The sequence below is a fragment of the Aedes albopictus genome, chromosome 3 (genome assembly GCF_035046485.1).
Source record: "Aedes albopictus strain Foshan chromosome 3, AalbF5, whole genome shotgun sequence".
In the NCBI taxonomy this organism is placed as follows: Eukaryota; Metazoa; Arthropoda; class Insecta; order Diptera; family Culicidae; genus Aedes; species Aedes albopictus.
The window spans coordinates 121,609,077-121,631,242 of record NC_085138.1 but is presented as its reverse complement, the minus strand read 5'-3'; the positions used below and the strand labels follow the sequence as shown (position 1 = coordinate 121,631,242).

The 22,166-nt window shown below is 39.3% G+C and overlaps 1 non-coding gene across 1 annotated transcript; it reads right to left on the bottom strand.

The window, feature by feature from the left end:
• Positions 1-537: 537 nt before the first annotated feature.
• Trnav-aac (transfer RNA valine (anticodon AAC)) lies at positions 538-611 on the bottom strand. Its single transcript has one exon. It is a non-coding gene; the product is annotated as a tRNA-Val (tRNA).
• Between the last annotated feature and the right edge of the window lie 21,555 nt (positions 612-22,166).

The following is a 22,166-nucleotide window of genomic DNA, read 5'->3' as shown; positions in this document are numbered from 1 at the left end:
AAAATTCGTAAAGAAGTACAGTATAACCCATTAAAAATTCGTATAGAAAACTTTTGCATCAATTTTTGCTACTAGGGTGATTCTCGTTGAAACCAGGCTGCCATCAAAAACAATTTTGGGTCGGTTAATTTATGAAGTCCTTGCTTTTTTAGGGGTTTAATGACGATTTTTTCATTAAATTTCAATAATTTCATATTGTGGAGCGGACTTGGTGTGATGGTTGAAGCCCGTAGCTACCACGCTGAGGACCTGGGATCGAATCCCTTTCTCGTCTAGCCTAGGATTGAAAACCACGTTAATACAGACAAAAATACGCGTAATATCTCTCTTGAGTCTTGACGTAACATGCAAACCTTTACATTTCTATGAAGAGAAACAAATAAGTTACAGCAGCCGAGATTTTCGCTGTGTTCACAACCACCGATACCAAATCTGACCTCACAAGTCGCAGCATATTGACATAAAAACTTGAAGTATTTTTAGGCAAAGTACGTTTAATTGGCAAATTGAGAGATAAATTTGTGAAAAAATTACCACTTGTTTTGGTGGGATTCGAACCCACGACTCCGTTATCGTTAGTCCGGCGCTTTAACCAACTAAGCTACAGAACAGAATAGAAAGACAAACTGGATTCGAAGCACCACCCTAAACCGGGTCCGTTGCACCGATCATATGGTTGGTTACGAAGTATGTGTCAGTCGAGCTTCAATATCAACATTCTAAAAACAATACGCGCACACTTGTTGTTCGTAGGCCGCGAGAGTGCGGGAGATTGGCATCTAAGAGCCGAAAGAGAGATAAAGTTGTGAAGGACGGACCCGGTTTAGGGTGGTGCTTCGAATCCAGTTTGACTTTCTATTCTTGTTCTGTAGCTTAGTTGGTTAAAGCGCCGGACTAGCGATAACGGAGTCGTGGGTTCGAGTCCCACCAAAATAAGTGGTAATTTTTTCACAAATTTATCTCTCAATTTGCCAATTAAACGTACTTTGCCTAAAAATACTTCAAGTTTTCACGTCTATTACAGACATACTAGCCGACTGGTATAGCCGGAAAAAGGGCAATAAAATCATTGTCGCAGCATATTGTTCTATAGCCGATGAACCTCCGGAAGGTTTCCCCGCCTTTGGAGATAGCATTAAGCTCTGCCGTTTCCAAACCTACTTCGTCAAGAAATTCTGCATAGCAAATCTCAACATTTTAGAAGCCTCTGCAATAACTTCCTAAAAGGCCTGGTTCGGAACTCTATCCGGACATAGGGTTTTCCCTACGCTAAATACTTTTACATCACCACAAGTTCCTCATCGGCGACCCTCCGCTCATCGCCAGCTCCGGTGCCCAGCGGTCCTACGAAAGCAGGCCAAGGACTAGGATCATGATGCACAAAGAGTGCCTCGATGACCCTTTCCTGCATCTCTGGAGACGGCGAGCTTTTGCACATCTTGTTTGGACCAATACCCTGCAGGCATCACCCCACGGTTCGTATTGGCACTCTGACCAGGGATGCCAGATGATTTTTCCAAAAATCTGTATCAGGATTTTAGAAAATCTGTATTTGTCTGTATTTTGAAACTGTGACTGAAAGCCAAAAAACACCAAGTTTCCGTAAATCCTGTCAGACCCCGTTTGAAATCTGTGGGTTCAACATGTAAACAACATGTTTGTGTCCCGAATTTTGCACGAACATTTCTGTTTGCAGTAAGTTTTCACTAAACGGTGTAAATAGCAGAACGTTATGGTTTTGAATAGTAAAATAAATATGTCTATTCTTAATAATTCTGAACTTTTACGTCGCCGGATTTCTGAGAAAATTTCTCCAGGGATTCTTCCAAGAATTTTCTCTGGGACTTTCCTGGGAGTTTCTCAAAAAATATCCTGAATCTGGTTCACGGGTTTCCGCAGAAATTTTTTTCGAAAATCCTCATGGGATTGTTTAAAGGTTTAAAGAGACAATTCCTTCAGGGATTGCTACATAAGCTATGCTTGTATTTCTTAATATATATTTTTTAAATATTTTTTGCGGAAATTCCTCCAATTTTTTTAGGAGTTTTTCTTTAGCATTTCTCCAAAAATTTATCAATAAATTTCTCCAGGGGTTTCTCCATGAATTTCTTCTCACGTATGTTGAAAAGATGCAATTCCAGGAGATATTTTTCTTTAACAAACATTCAGAGATTCTATCAGAAATTTAGAAACTTTCAGTTTGTATGAAGAACTAGCATAAGTTAAAATACACAAAAATAGAGAGATTATAAAAATATTCTTCAAGAACCATTCCAGAAATTTTTGCTTGAATTTCTACCTAAAGGATTACTCCATTTTTCAGAAATTTTCTCGGATTTTTTTTGGAAATTCCTCTAGAAATTCTCGAAAGATTTTTCTGTAAAGTTTCTTCAGGAGTTTATCCAATAGTTCCTTGAAGTATTCCTCTAGGCATTGCTTTGGATTTGTTCAGACCTTTCTTTAGGGATTTTTTTTTCATTTGTTTTTTTTTCAAAAATATTTCTCAACAATTTTTTTGTTTATAGAGACTTTACCATGAAAGGGCTCTAATCTCTAATCTCAACAATTAGTTCTGCAGCAATTGTTAAGGCGAAACTAGAAGCATTTCCTCACTTTTTGATTTTTGATTTTTTCTCAAATAACGAAGCATTATTTTCAGAATCTGTTTTCGTGCACATGAGTATGGATCAAGGTATCTTCTGATTTTTTTTGTAGTGGAAAATGTTTTTCGTTTTTGCAGAAACCATTTTTGAACAAAATTTCACAAAACAAATGGTTTCTGCAAAAATGGAAAACATTTTCCACCTCCAAAAAATTCAGAAGATACCTTGATCCATACTCTACATGTGCACGAAAACCGATTTTGAAAATATTGCTTCGTTATTTAATAAAAAATCAAAAACCGAAAAAAAATGAGAAAATGCTTCCAGTTTCGCCTTAAGGCTCAAATGAGAATCGCATATTATCCAAAACTGAAAAAGCACTTTTCTCCAGAATGACGAAAAAACGAACAAAACCGGCGTGTCCGATTGTCATAATTGACTAAATAAACAATCGGACATTCTTATTTGCTTCGATTTGTGGATCTTTTTGGGAAAAAGTGCATTTTTAGTTCTGGAACATTTGCTATTCTCATTTGAGCCTTAAGAGAATCTTTTGGAACTACTAATAAGCTTTATTCAAAGATTTTTTCTAGAAATGTTTCAAAGTATATTTGTAGAGGGTTCTCCAGTTCTTGATTGATTGATTGATTTGTCTTTATTAAAGAGACTTTCAGCCCTTGGCTGGTTCGTCTCTAAGGCTCCAGTTCTTGTGGGTTTCTCAAAGATTCCTTGAAAAATCTCTTTTTGCCTTTCTCGTACACTAAGTGTACTGGAAAGGCTATATGTTCACTCTAAAAACGACTTCTTGATAGAAGGCCCGGAGGGTCAAGTCACATATACCAATCAACTCAGCTCGACGAATTGAGGTGATGTCTGTGTGTGTGTATGTGTGTGTGTATGTATGTGTGTATGTGTACAAAAAACTCACATCACTTTTTGGCAGTAAACCTCAACCGATTTTAATGACCGACGCTTCATTCGACGCGGAATCTGGTCCCATTGTTTCCTATTGAAAACGGTTCGGATCGGTCCAGCCGTTCCGGAGTTATGGCCATTTACGTGTTCCGGACCAGTACCCTCGGAAGGAGCCATACATACAATTGTAACAACCACATACATGCGACACATCAAACTGCAGCATTTTGGATAACCTGATGAACAGTTAGCAAGAAAACAGTCTCAGACCATATCTAAGCCGGTAGTGTTCCGGAACCGGTTCCGGGTGCCCCGCCGGAAGTGGCCAAATATAAAAGTGAACCAAATCCATGCATGCGACACATCTAATTGCGGCAATTTCGATTGCCTGGTGGACAGTTAGCAAGAAAACAGTCTCAGACCATATCTGACCCGGTTGTGTTCCGGAACCGGTTCCGGATGTCCCGCCGGAAGTGGCCAAATATAAAAGTGTACCAAATCCATGCATGCAACACATCAAACTGCGGCATTTTCGATAACCTGATGAGCAGTTAGCAAGAAAACAGTCTCAGACCATATCTGAATTGGTAGTGCTTCGGAATCGGTTACGGGTGTTCCGCCGAAAGTGGCCGTATATAAAAGTTGACAAAACTTTTGCATATGGCACATCAAATTACGGCTTTTTCGACAACTTGATGACCGGTTATTGAGGAAGTAGGCTAAGACCACATTATGGACTGTCAGTAGTGCCGAAACTAGTTCCGGGTTTCCCTCCGAAAGCGGCTAAATATAAAATTGAACCAAACCCATGGCTTTTTGATAACCTAATAAACTTTAGCAAGCAAATAGGCTCAGACTATTTAAGAGACTATCGGTAGTGTTCCGCAACCAGTTCCGGGCCGGAAGTGACACCAAACCCATGCATGCGATAGCTCAAATCACGACTTTTTAGGTAACATGGTGAACAGTTGCAAGAAAATAGACGCAAGCCATATCAGTGTGTTACGGAACCGATTACGGGTGTCCCACCAGAAATGGTCAAATGTAAAAGAGAACCAATACATGCGACATATCAATGACTTATTCAGTAACAAGATAAACGGTTAATCAATAAATAATCTCAGACCATATTTGGGAGAACCGGTAGTGTTCCAGAACTGATGACAAGACGAGTAACGCGTCGGAAGTGGTAAAATATAGCAGGGAACTAAAAGTAGTCTTAGGCCACATCTAGAACTTGTAATAATATTTCGGAATCGGTTGCGGGTGTTCCATCGGAAGTGATTTAATAGAAGTGAACCAAAATGGCATGCGCATACATAAAATCGCGGCTTTTTCAAAAATTTGCCGAACGGTTAGCAAGACAGTAGCCTCAGCTCACATTAAATTTCGGCTTTTCAGGTAACCCGATGAACAATTGACAAAAACATAGTCTCAGACCATATTTGAGACAACCGGAATCGATTGCAAGTGTCCCGCCGGAAGTGGTCAAACGCAAAATTTAACAAAACCCATGCAAGCTGCACATCAAATTGCGGAATTAAGGTGAACAAAATAAATGTCAAAGCGATAAATCAAACAGTGGCTTTTTTGATAGCATGTAAACGTTGGGTAAGATTATGAGATTATATATGCAAGAGAACAAAATCCAGACAAAAGCGATCTCTTCAAATCACACCTGCGGTGCAAATGTATAGTAGGATGGATCAACGTTTTATGAAAAAAAAAATATAATTTAATCGCATCAACACTTTATACAGTTTTCCAATCTTCAATCTTCTTATGCTTCTAAAATTACTGCTCATAATTTGGGTGCGGCTGGTTGAGCCCTCACTCTTCTTATTGCGATTGAAATTTGAATGGAAATGAAATTCAAGAATTAGAATGCATTTTTCTCGTAGGAATGTTAAATTTTACATGAATCATGTAACCAATGATAATAAAATATAGCCTAAAGTGTGCTGAAATAAACATTGGCGAAGACCACAAAGTGATCTGTGATTGTGAATAAAGTTAACCTTCTTCATGCATTAGCTGACGCTCACCCTGCTGCCGTAGTGCATGGAATGGAGTCATAATGACCCCAATACACGACTAGGGTTAAGGTGGTCAAGCAGTCAACTGAGAGGTCTGATATTTTTAGCTCTGTTTTGCTGTTGAACTTTACATCGGAATATATACCATCAATAAGTTTCCCAAATCGATGATGGCTGTGTTAAAATTGTTGCTTTTCTGTATCCCTTTCGTGACGAACCATAAAAGAATTATTATCTCAAATTTTCTCTTATTATCTTAACGTCCTCTAGAATAAAACTTTCTTTACTTCGGCTACTTTATCCACCTATGCACTTTTTGGGGTCAAATTAGGATCAGCACAATTGTGCTGGTCAGTCCTCAAGGCGGTCGATGTTCACTAAGTAATTGCTAAAATTGCCTACTTTTAGGCGTTTTATGATACAGAAGATTTATTGTAATTATTAAATCACTGCAAAGTGTTAGTTTGTAGAAATTTAGACGTATAATTTCAAATCTAGGAACACGAGATCAGCTTGGCAGGGTATTCAAACCATAGAAATGAATAAGAAGAAGATAATAAGAACAGCAAATCCCTGTTCCAATCTAATTCATGATTTCGATAATATGGAGTAATATTATTTACCCAAGTATTCAAAGTTCTTTAAAAAAAAACTCGTACAAGCTGATATCGTGTTCCTTGAAATGAAATTATAACTATAAAATTATAAACTATCACTTTGTAGTGATTTAATAATTCAAATCAATCTTCTATACCATAAAACGCCTAAGAATAGGCAATTTCCGATGGAACTTGGACCGCCTTGGGGACGGAACAGCACAATTGTGCTGGACCCACTTTGACCACCCAGAAATCTTGTGCTTTTCAACAAAGCACCTCTTTTTCTTCGCCGTTTTGCAGAACTACTCTTTTCTATCGATTTTTATCTCTGCATACCTGGATTAAACAAATATTTATAAAAATACGACAGATAAAACTTTTTCAACTTCTAGGGTGATTGTTTACTTTTTGTTTAACTTATTGTGGCGTTTTTCATAAACAATTCCAACCAAAGCTGAGGCTCAGAAATGCAAGCTAGAGTAATAACTTGATCATAAAAAATATTTACATCACATATTTTGAGGGAAAAACAATTGGAAAAAATGTGTCAAACCACTGCCGAAAAACAGCACGATTGTGCTGGTTCGTCCCGAAAGGGATATGAAGTGTTTTCAGGATTCAGGAACATTTTGGTTAACGTCGACGAAAAGTTCATGAGTACATATTCGACGAGAAAGGCACTATCACCACTAGGTGGATTAATCTGGGTTTTTTATTTCTTTATTGGTTCTCTAAAATATTCTTCCAAGAAATCTCTTCATAAACTGCACGAGTTTTTTTTTCGATGAATCCTTCAGAAGTACCTCTAGCAGTTCTTCCAAAGATTCCCTCAGAAAATCCTCTAGGGAATCTTTTGAAACTCAATGAAGGATTTCTTAAAAAAAAAAAAATACAAGTACCTTTGTCTGCAATGTCTGCATTTTTTAAAAGATTTCTTTAGAAATTCCTCCACGGATTTTCCAGGAATCATTGCATAAACTTCTCAAGGATTCTTGCATTGATAGAGTTACTCCAGAAGTCTATTAAGATTTTTTTTCTTTTTTTCTAAAAACAAACATGAAGGAGTTTCTGCAGGAATCACTGAACGAATTTCTCAAAAAATCTTGGAGATCCCTGGGAAGAGTTTCCGAACAAATTCCTTTAGGATTTGTGAATAATTTACTTGAAGAATTTCAGAACTTTTATTTTTTCAGGTATACTTCATGAAGGAACTTCTAAATTTGGAAATCTTGATGAAATCTCTAGAGATAAATATATCTTCACATACGAATTTCTAAAGAAATCTAAGCAGAAAATTCTGAAAGAAATCTAACTCTTAAGTAAAGTAAAGTTAGTGGTAAGAAAAAAGAAAATCGGGTTAAGTACTGTGCCTTTGAATTCCACTAAGAATTTGCATCCTTTGACAGATACGTATTTCGATCTCAACTGTAAGGTCGTCTTCGGTATCTCGTACTTGACTCGACTTCAGTCAAGTCCAGTCAAGTCAAGTGCGAGGCACTGAAGACGACCTTACAGTTGAGGTCAAAATACGTATCTGTCAAGGGATGCAAATTCATAGTGGAATTGAAAGGCACAGTACTTAACTCGAATTTCTTTTTTTACATCATAGAAGAAGTACCTGGAGAAACATTTCGGGAAATCCTTGGTAGAACGCATTACAAAACATTTGCAAAGATCCCAGAAATAAATTCTTCAGGTATTTCTTAAAGAATTTTCGTAGAAATTCTTTGGAAATATTCCTGATTAAATTCCTCAAAGAATCCGTGGAGATATCAATGGAGTTATCCGTCGACAAAAAAATTTCGATAACTTTTTAAATAAATTTCCAGAAGAGTGTTTAAAGCTTTTCTTGCTGGAGTTTAAGAAGGAACCCATAGAAATCTATTCAAAAGAATTCATGGAGAAATTAATCAAGGAATATCTTGAGAATGCCATTCCCTGTTGTGCATTTGGACGAGTCGGACGTGTGCTCCGTATCTCACCACGCGATAGACCTCGTAGAAGTAGAGTTTTTTCCCCCGCAATTGCGGAAGGTTTTTTATATCGTGCGTTCTCCTGCTTGTGCGCAGTGTGGTGTCGCAAGGTGGTATCCAGCGCAACGCGGAAGCGAGGTGCTTGCATCATCGTACATCAAGGTCAACGAATAATCGCATCCAAAAGTCATCATTATCGCCACCATCTGCCTGCCTGTGATAAATATCTACCTGCTCCGGTCAGATAAGTATCACTCTTTCGATACACTCTTTTGTCCGCCCAATTTGTTTTGATCGCTTTTGTCTATTGTATCCCCAGTCCACATTCGACCACGTGCTTTTTTTTGACATCCATAACAGTGGTTCCCAAACTACTGTATACGGGTAAGGGTGTACAAACTGTAAATAACAGAACATTTTTTTTTGTTTTTTTTTTTTATTAGCTTTTTTTCTTTTTTTTCAATACCGTTTTTTTTGCATCCTACAGGGTGCGCTAAAATAAACATAAGAATTGAATTCGTATATTATTAGTACAAGTTTTTTTTTTTTTGCTTTATTTTTTTTCTATATATTATTAACATTGTTTGGTTTACAAACCAAACAGTTGTCGTCCTAAGGAAGAAAGTGCACTGTAAATACCTTAAGGTTTTTCTCTTCCTCTTTTGCACTTTTGAGTTATTTTCCATAAATTTGTTTCCACATGGACGATTCGATTGGAGGCGAAACGCCTCCTAATGATATCATTGCTCGTACGCGGTTTTATCAGCCATCTTCGCCTGGACCTTGGGTTGTCTATTTCCGGCGCAAATGCAAACCATTGAATATGCTTTCGATTTCTCGAGAGCTGACACGTAAGTATCCTGGGACCGTTATTCACCAAGTGAAAGCATCCAAGCTGCGTGTTACCGCACCTAGCTACAAAGCAGCAAATGAAATTGCTCAACACGAAGCGTTTACTGTTGAATACGCGGTCTATGTGCCAGCACGAGAAGTGGAGGTGGAGGGGAAGATCCTCGACGAAATGCTGACATGTGAGGACATCAAGACCGGCTTTGGTCGATTCAAAAATAGGTCAATTCCTGATGTGGCTATCCTAGACTGTAAACGCTTATCTAAGGTTTCCATGGAAGGAAATAAAAAGGTGTACTCGCCTTCAGCGTTTTTTCGAGTGACTTTTCCAGGTTCCGTCCTCCCGGAATTTGTTGTAATTGATGGTGGTTTTTACCCAGTGCATCTTTTTAGGCCGAAGGTTTTTAATTGTACCAAATGCAAGCAGTTTGGTCACAGTGATAGCTTTTGCGACAACAAGCCCCGTTGTGGCAAATGCAACCAAGCTCACTTGGAGGACTCTTGCACACAGGAAGCGGAAAAATGTAGCTACTGTGGCGGAGATCCACACGACTTGCAAGTTTGCCCGGCTTACAAAAGACGCATTCGAAATGAGAGTCGCTCTATCATAAAGCGCTCCAAACAGACATATGCGGAGATGGTGAAATCTTTTAAAACACCAGATTCCGTGTCTGAATCAGCTGTCCCAGTTGAAAATCCCTATCAGGAGTTGTCTTCCGATGATCAGGACGATGGCGAAACTGATGAGGGTGGATCTCTTTCGGAGGTACACGCACCTGGAAAAAGGAAGTCATCATCTTCCCCGGGATTGCGCCGAAAGGTCTTTTTAAAGTCTTCCCTCAAAAGTTTGCCTAATGATAAAGGAGACGGGGTAAACTTAAAAACTCCGAAGAATCAGGTTCCTCTAGCTTCAGCTCCATGTTGTAGCAAGAACCTGTCACCCCCGTCTCCGCCTGTTAAATACACTTCAAAGAGAAATAATCGACAAGGTAGCAAGAAAAAAGCTACCAAAGTTCCTCGCAGTTCAAGCAAGCCTCCTAGACCCAAGCGAGGACTGTTTACTTTTAGGGTTCTCGTGGATCGCTTATATAATGCCCTCAGCCTTCCAGAAACATTAAGAGGCATTATTGATATGTTTATACCTACAGTAGAAGAATATTTTCGGAATCTGACACAATCATGGCCCCTCCTTGCTGCGATCATATCTTTCGATGGATAATTCATCAAGTGAGGTACAAGATATGATCACTGTGCTACAGTGGAACTGTCATAGTCTAAAACCTAAATTAGACCTGTTTAAGTTTTTGATTCACAACTCTGATTGTGATATTTTTGCCCTTTGTGAAACATGGCTTTCTTCTGAAGATGAACTCAACTTCCACGATTTTAACATTATACGCCAGGATAGAGATGACCATTATGGGTGAGTTCTTTTGGGGATCAAAAAGACTTACTCATTTTATAGAATTCCAATCGCGACTCATCCTGGCGTAGAAATCGTCGCTTGCCAAATAAACGTAAAGGGTAAAGAACTTTGCGTAGCTTCCGTTTACATTCCTCCAAGAATTTCAATTAACCGCCGTCATCTTTGGAATGCGGTTTCTGCACTATCACATCCAGTTTTAATTCTGGGTGATATGAACGCGCATGGTACAGGGTGGGGCGAACCATATGACGATAATAGAGCGGCCATTTTCTATGATTTGTGCGACGATTTCAATTTGAACATTTTAAATACAGGTGAAGTGACACGTATTGCATCTGACGGCAAAGAAAGTCGTCTCGACCTATCACTGGGGTCAAGCTCACTATCATTCGATTGCTTGTGGAAGGTAATCGAGGATCCTCATGGTAGTGATCACTTACCCATTATAACCACCATAAAGCATAATAGTGAAAGGTCAGACCATCCAATTCAGGTTCCTTTTGACCTCACAAGGAATATCGATTGGCAAAAGTATGCAGAAGCGGTATCTTTTGGCATCGAATCATTCAATACCCTCCCACCTTTGGATGAGTATCGATTCCTGTCTGAACTGATATATAAGAGTGCATTAGAATCACAAAAACGACGTGTTCCAAGTGCAACCTTCAAAAGAAGACCAGCCACACTAGGTTGGGATGATGATTGCACCCAGTTGTATCTTAAAAAATCTGATGCTTTCAAAACTTTTCGTAGGCACGGTACCTCAGATCTTTATCAAGAGTACGCAAAGCTCGAAAGACAGCTGAGAAACCTGCTGAAAGCGAAGAAGCGTAGTTATTGGCGACACTTCATTGAGGGTCTCTCAAGAGAAACTTCAATGACAACGCTTTGGAGAGTGGCTCGCAACATGCGAAACCGCTCTTCTTCTAATGAGAGTGACGAATACTCCAACCGTTGGATATTCAGCTTTGCGAAAAAGGTCTGCCCAGACTCAGTCCCAGCACAACCGATTTCTTGGGAAACATCCCCAAGAGACGGTTCTCTGGACAGACCCTTCACTATGCTGGAACTTTCTATGGCTCTTCTTTCATCAAACAATTCCGCTCCGGGATGCGATATGATCAAGTTCAATCTTCTAAAGAATCTCCCAGATATCGCGAAAAGACGATTACTGGACCTGTTCAACTCATTCATGGAGAACAACATCGTTCCGCCAGAATGGAGACAGGTCAAAGTAATAGCTATTCAAAAGCCTGGTAAACAAGCGTGTGATCATAATTCATACCGCCCAATTGCTATGTTATCATGTTTAAGGAAATTGTTGGAAAAAATGATCCTATCACGACTCGATCATTGGGTCGAATCGAATAACTTGCTTTCGAATACACAGTTCGGGTTTCGCAAGGGCAAAGGAACAAACGATTGTCTAGCGTTGCTTTCAACAGATATTCAACTGGCCTTTGCGGAAAAGGAGCAACTGGCTTCAGTTTTCTTGGATATTAAGGGCGCCTTTGATTCAGTTTCCATAGGAATATTGTCAGAAAAACTGCACAATAGTGGACTTCCAGGAATTTTAAATAATTTCTTGTATAATTTGTTGTCAGAAAAACATATGAGTTTCAATCTCGGACAACTGACAACTTCCAGAATTAGTTACATGGGCTTACCCCAAGGCTCATGTTTAAGTCCCTTGCTTTATAATTTTTACGTGAAAGACATTGATAGTTGCTTGGAAGGACAATGCACGCTAAGACAACTTGCAGATGATGCTGTGGTTTCTCTAAAAGGCCCACATGCAGAAATGTTGCAAAGACTATTGCAAAATTCTCTAAATAATCTGTCAATCTGGGCAAGAGATTTAGGGATCGAGTTTGCTCCGCAAAAAACTCAATTGGTTGTGTTTTCTAGAAAGCGGAACCCAGCCCAACTGAAACTCAATCTTTTGGGAATAGAAATCGACCAGTCTTTGACTTCGAAATACCTTGGGGTCTGGTTTGATTCAAAAGGCACTTGGGGTACCCAAATCAAGTATTTGGTGCAAAAATGTCAACAAAGGATCATTGAAATTGTACTGAACGTAGTAGCTTTGCTTCCTAGTAGTTTGCCTTGGGTACCCCTACCACGGGTGATAACAAACAAGCGCGATGACAGGTGTTGGCTATCATATCAGTGCTGACGCGATGCCACTTTTTGCGCGCCAAAGCGTGATTGCACCCGAAAAGCTAGTTTTTAGGCCACATTTGGCTTTCACGAATTTTAGTAATTTTTGCTCAACTCCTACAGCATTAGTGCCAGAGAAGCAAATAACCAAAAAACATTGGACAATATGATGCCGTTTTGAAAAATCCAACTTATTACGTATATTAGGGTGTTCCAGAACAAAATCTATCAAAAAATCAACTTTTTAAGGTTTTTCTGATTACAAATGTGATAATTACACATGTTTTCTTCAATTCTATTGGCACACGTTGTTCGGAGAAGTTGTAGCAGACAAGTATAGCTTTCAATTTCTGCCGAAAGAATTAAGTTTTGACATGTTTTAGTGTAGTTATGATTTTTTGAAGTTCAAAAATAGTCGAAAAACACAAAATTGATTTGATGCACCTCTTAATTTTAATGGATTTGGCTGAAATTTTGACCAGTTACTTCTTTTAGGATGCCAATCAAAATATGGGGGTGGACTTGAGAATCAGAGAACATTTTTGAAAAGCTGGACAGGCCTAAGGATCAATTTTCTACGCACAATTACCGGAACATGGTGGGGTGCTCACCCGGAAGACCTCATAAAACTTTACAAAACGACTATTCTCTCTGTTATTGAGTATGGCTCTTTCTGCTTCCACTCAGCAGCAAACTGCCACCTAATAAAGTTGGAACGAATTCAATACCGTTGTTTGCGTATTGCTCTCGGCTGTATGCACTCAACGCATAATGCGAGCCTTGAGGTCCTGGCAGGGGTGAAACCTCTCCAGAACCGATTCTGGGAGCTCTCGCTAAGGTTACTTATCAAGTGTGGAGTGAGCAACACACTTGTCATTGAAAACTTCGAAGAAATGCTCAGTCTGAACACTCAATCAAAATTCATGAGAATCTATCTGTTCTACATGTCATCTGACATAAGCCTACCAAGTTATTATCCTCCCCGTGTACACTTCACTAATGACAGTTCCTCTGTTAAATACGATCTGTCCATGAAACAAGCTATTCATGGAATACCAGATCAACTTCGATGTATATCTATTCCTCGCATTTTTAACGAAAAGTACCAAAATGTCAATTCCTGTAAGAGATTCTTCACTGATGGGTCTCGCATAAATGGATCCACTGGTTTCGGTGTTTTCAATGAAAATTTCACCGCCTTCCGCAAACTTCAGGAACCTTGTTCGGTTTATGTTGCTGAGCTGGCAGCAATCAACTTCGCTTTGGGGATGATTTCCAACATGCCCGTAGACCATTTCTTCATCTACTCGGATAGCCTTAGTTCGACTGAGGCACTCCGGTCGATGAAACCTGTAAAACATTCATCTTACTTTCTTACAAAAATAAGGGAGCAGATGGGTGCACTGGTCGAAAGATCATACAAGATTACCTTTGTATGGGTCCCCTCACATTGCTCAATTTATGGCAATGAGAAGGCGGACTCTCTCGCAAAGGTGGGCGCACAGGAAGGTGAGATCTATGATAGAAGAATTTCACATGATGAATTTTTCCATTTTGTTCGCCAGAGTTCTCTTCAAAGTTGGCAAAATGATTGGCGAGATGGCCAGCTGGGACGGTGGTTACATTCCATTATTCCTAATGTTTCTTTGCGAGTGTGGTGGTATGGTCTGGATGTAAGTCGCAATTTCATTCGCGTGATGTCAAGACTTATGTCCAACCATTACTCGCTAGACGCGCATTTACACAGGATTAACCTCGCGTTGAGCAATGTTTGTACTAAGTGCGGTTCCGGTTATGATGACATCGACCACGTAGTTTGGCAATGCCCGGATAATGACGCCTCCAGAGCGCTACTATTGGATACCCTTGAGGCCCGAGGTAGACAACCCTTTGTTCTTGTGAGAGATGTGTTGGGGACCCGCGATGTCACATACATGGGATGTATTTTCGACTTTCTTCGCTCTGCTGGTATAAAAGTTTAATTTGCTTGTGTTTTCTTCTCCAGTTTTTTTTCTCTGTTTTGTCCTCTTTGTGTTACCAAGCTGCTCCTGGCCATCCGGAAGACCAAGTCCCACAACAAGTCGGTACCAACACCACAAGGCACCGAATACGCTAGCAAGATGCGATTCACCCCCGGATGAGCAGCAGTAAAACCTTTGGCCCAATCCTTACCCTGTCCTTCCCTCAATATGTGACCTTCTAACCTCGAGCTGCCACGAGTACCCTGGCTTCCACCCATTACTAACAGATATCATTAAAAAGTTATTACTCTGTATAATGTATACTATTAAGTACAAAGAAAGATCCTCGGCTCCGTAAAGCGTTATACGCGATTGAGCCCCAAATAAACGAACTAGATAAAAAAAAAAAAAATATCTTGAGAATGCCCTCTAAAAATTTCTCAAGGAATTCCTGCAAGAATTTCTTTAAAAAAAACCCTTCCCATTATCGGTGTTCCATACACTAAATGTCTCTCCGCCTTTTACCGAAATTAGAAAAAAACCCTCTCATGCCGCCTTCTCTGTGCTTCAACAAGCTAAGATGAGCAAAAATGCTAGGGCGTGATATTCACACCCAAAGGACCTGAGTTCAATTCGCGTTCGCAATTCTTTTCTTTTCATCTGCAAGGTAACGTTGAGAATGTTCAAATATTTTCATCACATATGAAGTGTTCCTTTTGATACATTCGATGCATCATATTTTTGCAGGTTGTATTCGTACTCTGTAGTTTCCAAAATCTCTATCGATTTTTTATCTTCAACACAATTTTATAGTTGTTTGAAAAGGTGTGGATTGCCTATTTCTTCTCAGGTTCGATTTGATATTATTATTTAAAAAAAAACTGACATTATTTTCAATTTTCAACGAAAACACTATTTGTGAGTTTTCTCATTATTTTCATTCAACATATAAGAATGAAAAGCATAAAGAAAACCAGGTCTGGAAACTCGCGACTTTCGCAAATTGTAAAGTAAACAACAATACACATAAAAAAGAATCAGCAAAGATATAGTTTATTCGATTTTCCTTATAATAACATAATCTTTGAAAATTTGCTAAAAAACTTCATTTTGGGCGAAGGTTAAAAAGTTTTATATTACAAGATTAAGATTTCAACGTGATGTAAACATAAAAAAAAAACACCCATAACGTATGCTTATTACATATCTAGGACGTTTTATGTTTCGTAATATTTGTTTTATTAAATTCAATTCTAAAGAAAAATTTCCTGTAATGAAACGATTGAAAATTGAGGTCAAATGTGAAAAATATAGATAATTTAATAGGTTTGTACTCTCAATAATTTTTATTACTTTATTTTCTATCATGCATGAATGTATGAGGAAAAAAAAATGAGGAAAAATCTGTATCAAGATCATGAAATCTGTATTTTTTCTGTACTCTGTATTCTGTCTGTATCAACCTCTAAAAATCTGTATAATACAGAAAAATCTGTATATCTGGCATCTCTGACTCTGACTGACACCCTCATGACAAGCCTTCCTGCTTACTCTTATCTCGGTCTGGAATATGACTTTGGCAACCGCAAACACCTCCCGTCACTCATTTAGCACCTCTTCAGCAAATGCTCGCTGCATCCGTCGCCAAGTTCGTAGACAGGTGCCGCGCAGGTTCGCAATAGTTTGAGTCTCCGGTATTCCATATTCCTAGGATGTAGACTTGCGAATGGCAAAGAGAGCAAGTCTTGCTCGAGATTATGGAAATACCATAACAACTCCACGAGAGTTATATAACTGGGCAGTTGTACAGACAGATAAAAATATAACTAAATTAAATTTCTGTTACGTATCCACTGAACAGTACATTAAAATGTCAGAAGATCTCGAAGAAATATATAATAACGCCAAAACAATACCAGGCACTCAGAAATTCCATAGTTTTTTGCGTATTCCTGGCGACAAAGTAAAGGCAAACAGGTATTCTAATTCAGAAGATGAACCAAAAATATTTAGTATGATCGGAAAAAAATAGAAAAGAACATGTTTGAAATTGGCTCTAAGACACATATATATATATTTGAAAAATTCATAATTATAAATAATTGTATATTTAAAAGTGCACTTCAATACATAATGCGATCAAACATTACATTTCCTAAGAAAATACATTTGTAATATTTTGAAGTTTTTTATGTATACGAAAACCCTTCCAAATGATTGAATAAATAACACAAAATCTCCTAGAAAATTGAGTTTCATTGGATTCTGGGATTGTTATGGTCTTCACTGGTTTTATTGTTGATAACAAAATACACTGAAAAAAAAAATCATTCGAACAAGAAACAGTTTTTGTTAGAAAAACTTTTTTTCCTTAAAAGTGCCCATCTTGTGATGTATGGACGGTTGGTAGGGAACATAATAACCTGTCTTGAGACAAAATTTTATCAAAATCAAAAATGGTGTTTTTTTTTAAATCAACTTTGAATTTTTAGAAATGATTTTTTTTTCAGTGTAGGGCTCATTTTGGATTTTTTTCAGTATTTTTTCTTAAAATTTGACTTATTTTGTGATAATCACCCATACAACACTTTTTTGTAGGAGTAGTCATTTTTTGATTAAAAACATTTTTAAAAAATCCATAAAAAAAAGTTTAGCCCTTTTCAAAAGTCAGTCGAGAAAAAAAAATTAGAAAAATGAGTATGCAAAGTGGCTTATCTGGGCAAGGTCTACACACCAAGAAAGTTTCGTTGTAATCTGAGAGGGTGCTGCCAACATTTGTTCGAGTTGGCGCGAAATCCGTCCTATCTTAACGGACTCCTGAACCAAGGCTACCTGCGTCCCTGCCGGGCCCTTCCGTAGCCGAATGGCTGCAGCGGCCACCTCTACCTCGCACTGTTGCCGCAGTGCCATGACGAGATCCTTGGCGTCTGTTGACTCGTTCAGGTTCCTCACCTTCAGAATCGCCTCCGCCGTCAGAGCCCTCACCTCCACACCTTCGCCCAGGACTTCTTCCGCCAACAGTTTGTATGCGTCGCCCTTTCGCTCCTTGTCGCGCTTTAGCTCGATAATCATCTCTCCCGTACGAGTACGTCTAATACTGCGCACGTCGGCTCCGAGATCGTCGAGCTTGGCGTCGCTCCGCATCGCCTTCAAGACGTCTGAGTAGGTACTTAGACTTTTCCGTCTTGATGACGAGCGCCGTCTTTGTCGCGCTTGGCACCTGCTCTATTACGCCGTCGCGGTTTGGCGTCCCTAGCAACCTCTGCCTGCGGATTTTTCTTCTTCTTCCGCTTCCGCTCCACCTTCGTCGCCGCAGTTGCCATGAGTGTATCAATGTGTCATAGTCCTGAGTGGCCATCATCGTTGACTTAGGCAGCCTCAACAAGGTCTGTTTGAGGACATTGTCGTTGTTTAACTTCGTGTTCACTTCTAACAAAAAAGGAGGCAACAGTTGTCCATTCTTTTGTTTTTAATATGGTGAAAATTGGAGCTTATATGCTTAGTAAGGTAAACGATACTCAATGTATAACGACGTCTTAGTAATGAAATTATAACAAGTTTTTTATATTACCCAAATTGATAAACATTCTTCAGAGAAACGTAATCTACTTGATGGAAAATATATGAGTGCTCAAGTTACAATAAGTTTCTGTAATATTATCTTGTTCTAATTTCCACCTTATTCACTCAAAAAATCGCACCTGATTTTTGATATTCCATTCAATAAAATAACGTCAAAAACACACCACGGAGAAATAACTGAATTTTGTACTTTACAAACCTTTGTTATGTACATTCCATGTTGTTTTCGTAACCTTAGAATGTCTTATTAAATCGTCCACCCCAACTGAAATCGAGCACCTGTCTTCTGAATCCAGTCAGTCAGTAGTGGTTGCCATAGAATTCCGTAGGAATGAAATGGAGTTACCATGACGAATTTCGATTGCAGTTCGGGATGAGCATCACCGTCGTCGTTGTTGGCGTCGTCGAGACTCGGGAGACCCATTCCGTACATCTGGATGGCCTGATTCCTGTCTATCTGTCCGCCTAAGTTAAGAGATAGATGTAAGGTAGATACACTGAACGTAATAAAGGGATTCTCCTCGGTTGGATTGCAGATTTTCGGAAAGCATTACCGAGAGGGGGAAAATCTTATTAAGTCCGGAAGCGTGCGGAATGCGTCGTGTCGGTGCTTCTGATGCTGTGTGTCGTATAGCTTCTGTAGGTGGGCAGTAATAGAGTGGTGCATATTTTAGCTGCGCATTTTACCAGTCTTTAGGGTGAAGAGCAGGGGTTGATACACTTTTAGGAGAAGCGATGTGGTAAAGATGTTGTTTGTGTGAGAAATTGCACCTTTCACAAAAAGAAGTTAAATTAAGATCCCAGATTAAAAACGTCAACTATCAACTTCTACTAACGTTTTTGCTGTACAAGAGAGGAACAAACTTCCTACTATAAAGCAAACTTTGGCTTAAGAAACTGTTATTCAGCGAGTTCTGTTACTTGGGTTTATCGTAGCTGTTCAGATTGAGTATTTGGAACACAGTGTAAATCTGAACCTTTCTTTTGAATCATTCTGCTTCTTAATCTTCTTCTTCTTTTCGTAACGTACCTACTGATACGAAGCCTGCTCCTCAGCTTAGTGTTCTATAAGCATTAACACAGTAGGTATTAATTTAGAGCTTCATCTGCCAACGACCAATTTGCATATGTATGTCGTGTCCCAAATATTTTTTTCCAATCAATTAGACTAAAAGAGGTTATTAAAACCATCATAAAACTAAAATAAAATGTATGAGGTTTTATGACGGTTGTCAAAATCTTAACAAAACTAATTCGCCAGCAAAATGTTACTTAGGGTGGCTGGCAGGTTTTCTATGCCCAGGTAAGTCAACGACATTTCCTTTATGAAAAGTTCGTGGACCGCCTGGGAATCGAACCCGTCACCCTTATCATGGTCAAGAATATCCACGCACAATAAAACGCATTCTCACTCACTGTACAGATGTATTCCCAAAGCATTTTAAATATTTATTTCATGAAACCAACTGCTGCAACCATGACCGACATCCACTGAAAATGTCCACCTTTCGCGGTGCCACTCTGGAATCACAATGCAACCAAAGCGCACACATGCATTTGATGCGATTGTCGCACTATGAACCACCAAAGCCAAAACCGTTCGATCTACTAACGACGATGACGACGCAACGACGGTAGGCTGCACTTCTAGGATAAACACAACTATGAGCAAATATTCAAATTTCATTACCAATTCCATTGCTGTGCCTCGTCGCGGAAGGAAATAGGCGGTGAATTTAGATTTTCAATCGGGTCGCGCAGTAGTTTGCAGTCGAAGTGAATACTTAGTGCATAGATCATCAAAATTTTGTATACAATAATTGTGCAATAATATTTTTATTATTTTCCGAGATATTCCGGCATTCAGACAAAGATAAGCGCTGATTTTCTTATCTAATCGCCAATTCAAAAATAATAAATTTTGAGCCCCGAAGAAGATCCCAACATCTGGATCGAAACATTGGCGATGAGATAAGAAAATCAACGCTTCTCTTTGACTGAAAGCCGACATCTTCCTAGAATGAAGTCAATCCAGTAAAGCGACCAGTCGAATCTCTTAATTAACAATATTAAGTAGGTAACATAAAATCTTTATTTGCATCTCGTTCAAGTATTGCAAGGATTGCAACGGCTTCAAAATGGTGGGTCGAAAAAAGGAAAGGAGTGCCCACCATAGCTCTGGTCCTCACAAGTTCCTACCTCATGCTGCCTCGGGTCAGTCTATAATCAAGCCTAATCAGCATCTATGCGCCAACGAATGATAAGTCCCATAATTTGAACGATGAGTTTTATGACAAACTTTACAAGGCCTACAGAGTGATTCAACCAAATGCCATCAAGATGACGAGGAAATTAGGATAAATTGGGCAGGCAACTGATTCGAAGCAGTCTAACAATGGTGTGCCTGAAAGTTGACCAAGCGTATCCTTTGGAGTTAACCCTTCCACTAACAAACCCCAAATTCCCTTGACACCTAGGCCTGAGATATCGTAGAGCTGTCTACATTTTTCATAGATGTTCAAAACTAACCATCCTTTCCCATCCCTCAGCAGTCGCAAGGACGTGGCCAGGACAGTGCTCGACCATTGGAGGATCGCGTCAGTCTTGTCTAAGAGTCAGAGATTAGTCCCAAATCTTTGTGCTTTGGTTTAGGACTGTACCACTTACGAAATTGTGCGACTCGCTTAATGCTAATGCTAACTTTATAAGGCCTACGAAGTGTGCCCAAGAAAATACCGTAGTAAATCTCTTTGTAAATTTTAGAGGAATCCCTGAGTGTACTCGAGGAGAAATCCTTGCAGGTATCCTTGGATGAATTCATGCACAAACTCCTGAAAGAATCTCTGAAAGAGTTCCTGAGGCAATCCTTGGATATACTCTTGGAAATACACTGAAGGAAATTCAGAAGAAACCACATAAGGAACTCCTGGGGGAATCACAGAAGGAACTCCAAGAGAAATCCCTGATGGAGCTCCTAGAGAAATCACAAAAAAAGAAAAAAGAAGAAAAATTTCTGGTGAAGACGCTGGATAAACTTCACGAGGATCCGCTGCAAAAACTCCTGGAAGAATACCCTCTGAAGGAACTTCAGAAGGAATTCCTGGGAATGAGTTTTCTGAGAAATCCCTGAAGGAGTTCCTGGCAAAATCTGAAGCAATTACAGGAGAAATCTCTCCAACATTTCCAAGAGAAATTTCTTCAAAGGTATTTCTGTAGGAAGTGAAGAAACATCTAAATGGAGAAGTAAACTTAGTCGCATCGTGCTAAGGAACGCGGGTTCTATTCCCGCCGCAGCTGTCAGGAAAAGTTTTCGGCTGTGCCACTGGGCGTTGCATGCTAGTCCATTGTCTAGTGTCGTGCTACCTTCAAAGAGCGAATAGAGCTCACTGGAAGCATTGAACGTGCCCGTGTCTTAAAAAAAAAAAAAAAAAACTTCAGGAGAAACCTCTAACGGTTTTTTTCCAAAGGAATCCTAGAAGAAACCCATGAATGAAATCCTGAAGAAATTGCTTATGAATTTTATGATGAATTTCCTGGAGGAATCCCTGGAAGAGTTCCTATAGGAATCCCAGAAGGCGTTTCCGGAGGAGTCCCTAGAAAAATCTCTTCAACAATTTCAGAAGAAATTCCTCAAGGAATACCAGGGAAAATTTCTGAAGGTTTTCATGGAGGAATCCCTCAAACATCTAGGGGAAATCTTGAAGGAACTCCTGTCGGATTTTCTAGACGGATTCCTGAAGAAGGTTTTGAAAGCTTTCGAGGAGAGATTCTCGGAGAAATCCCTGGAGAAGTCCATGACGTACTCCCTAGATGAATCAATGAAGAAACTCCTGAAATAAGCCTTCGCGGGATTCGTGGAAGATTCCTGAAGGAATTGCAAACGAAATCTCCGGAAAAGTACCAGGAAAAATAATTCAATGAAAACTCTAACAAATCTCTTCCTTCAGTAATTTCAGGAGAAATTCCTGAAAAAATCCCCGAAGGAGTTCCTGGGGGAACCCCTGATGGAGTTCTTAAAAAAATCTCTCTAGCAATTACAGAAAAAATCTCCCCAGAAACTGC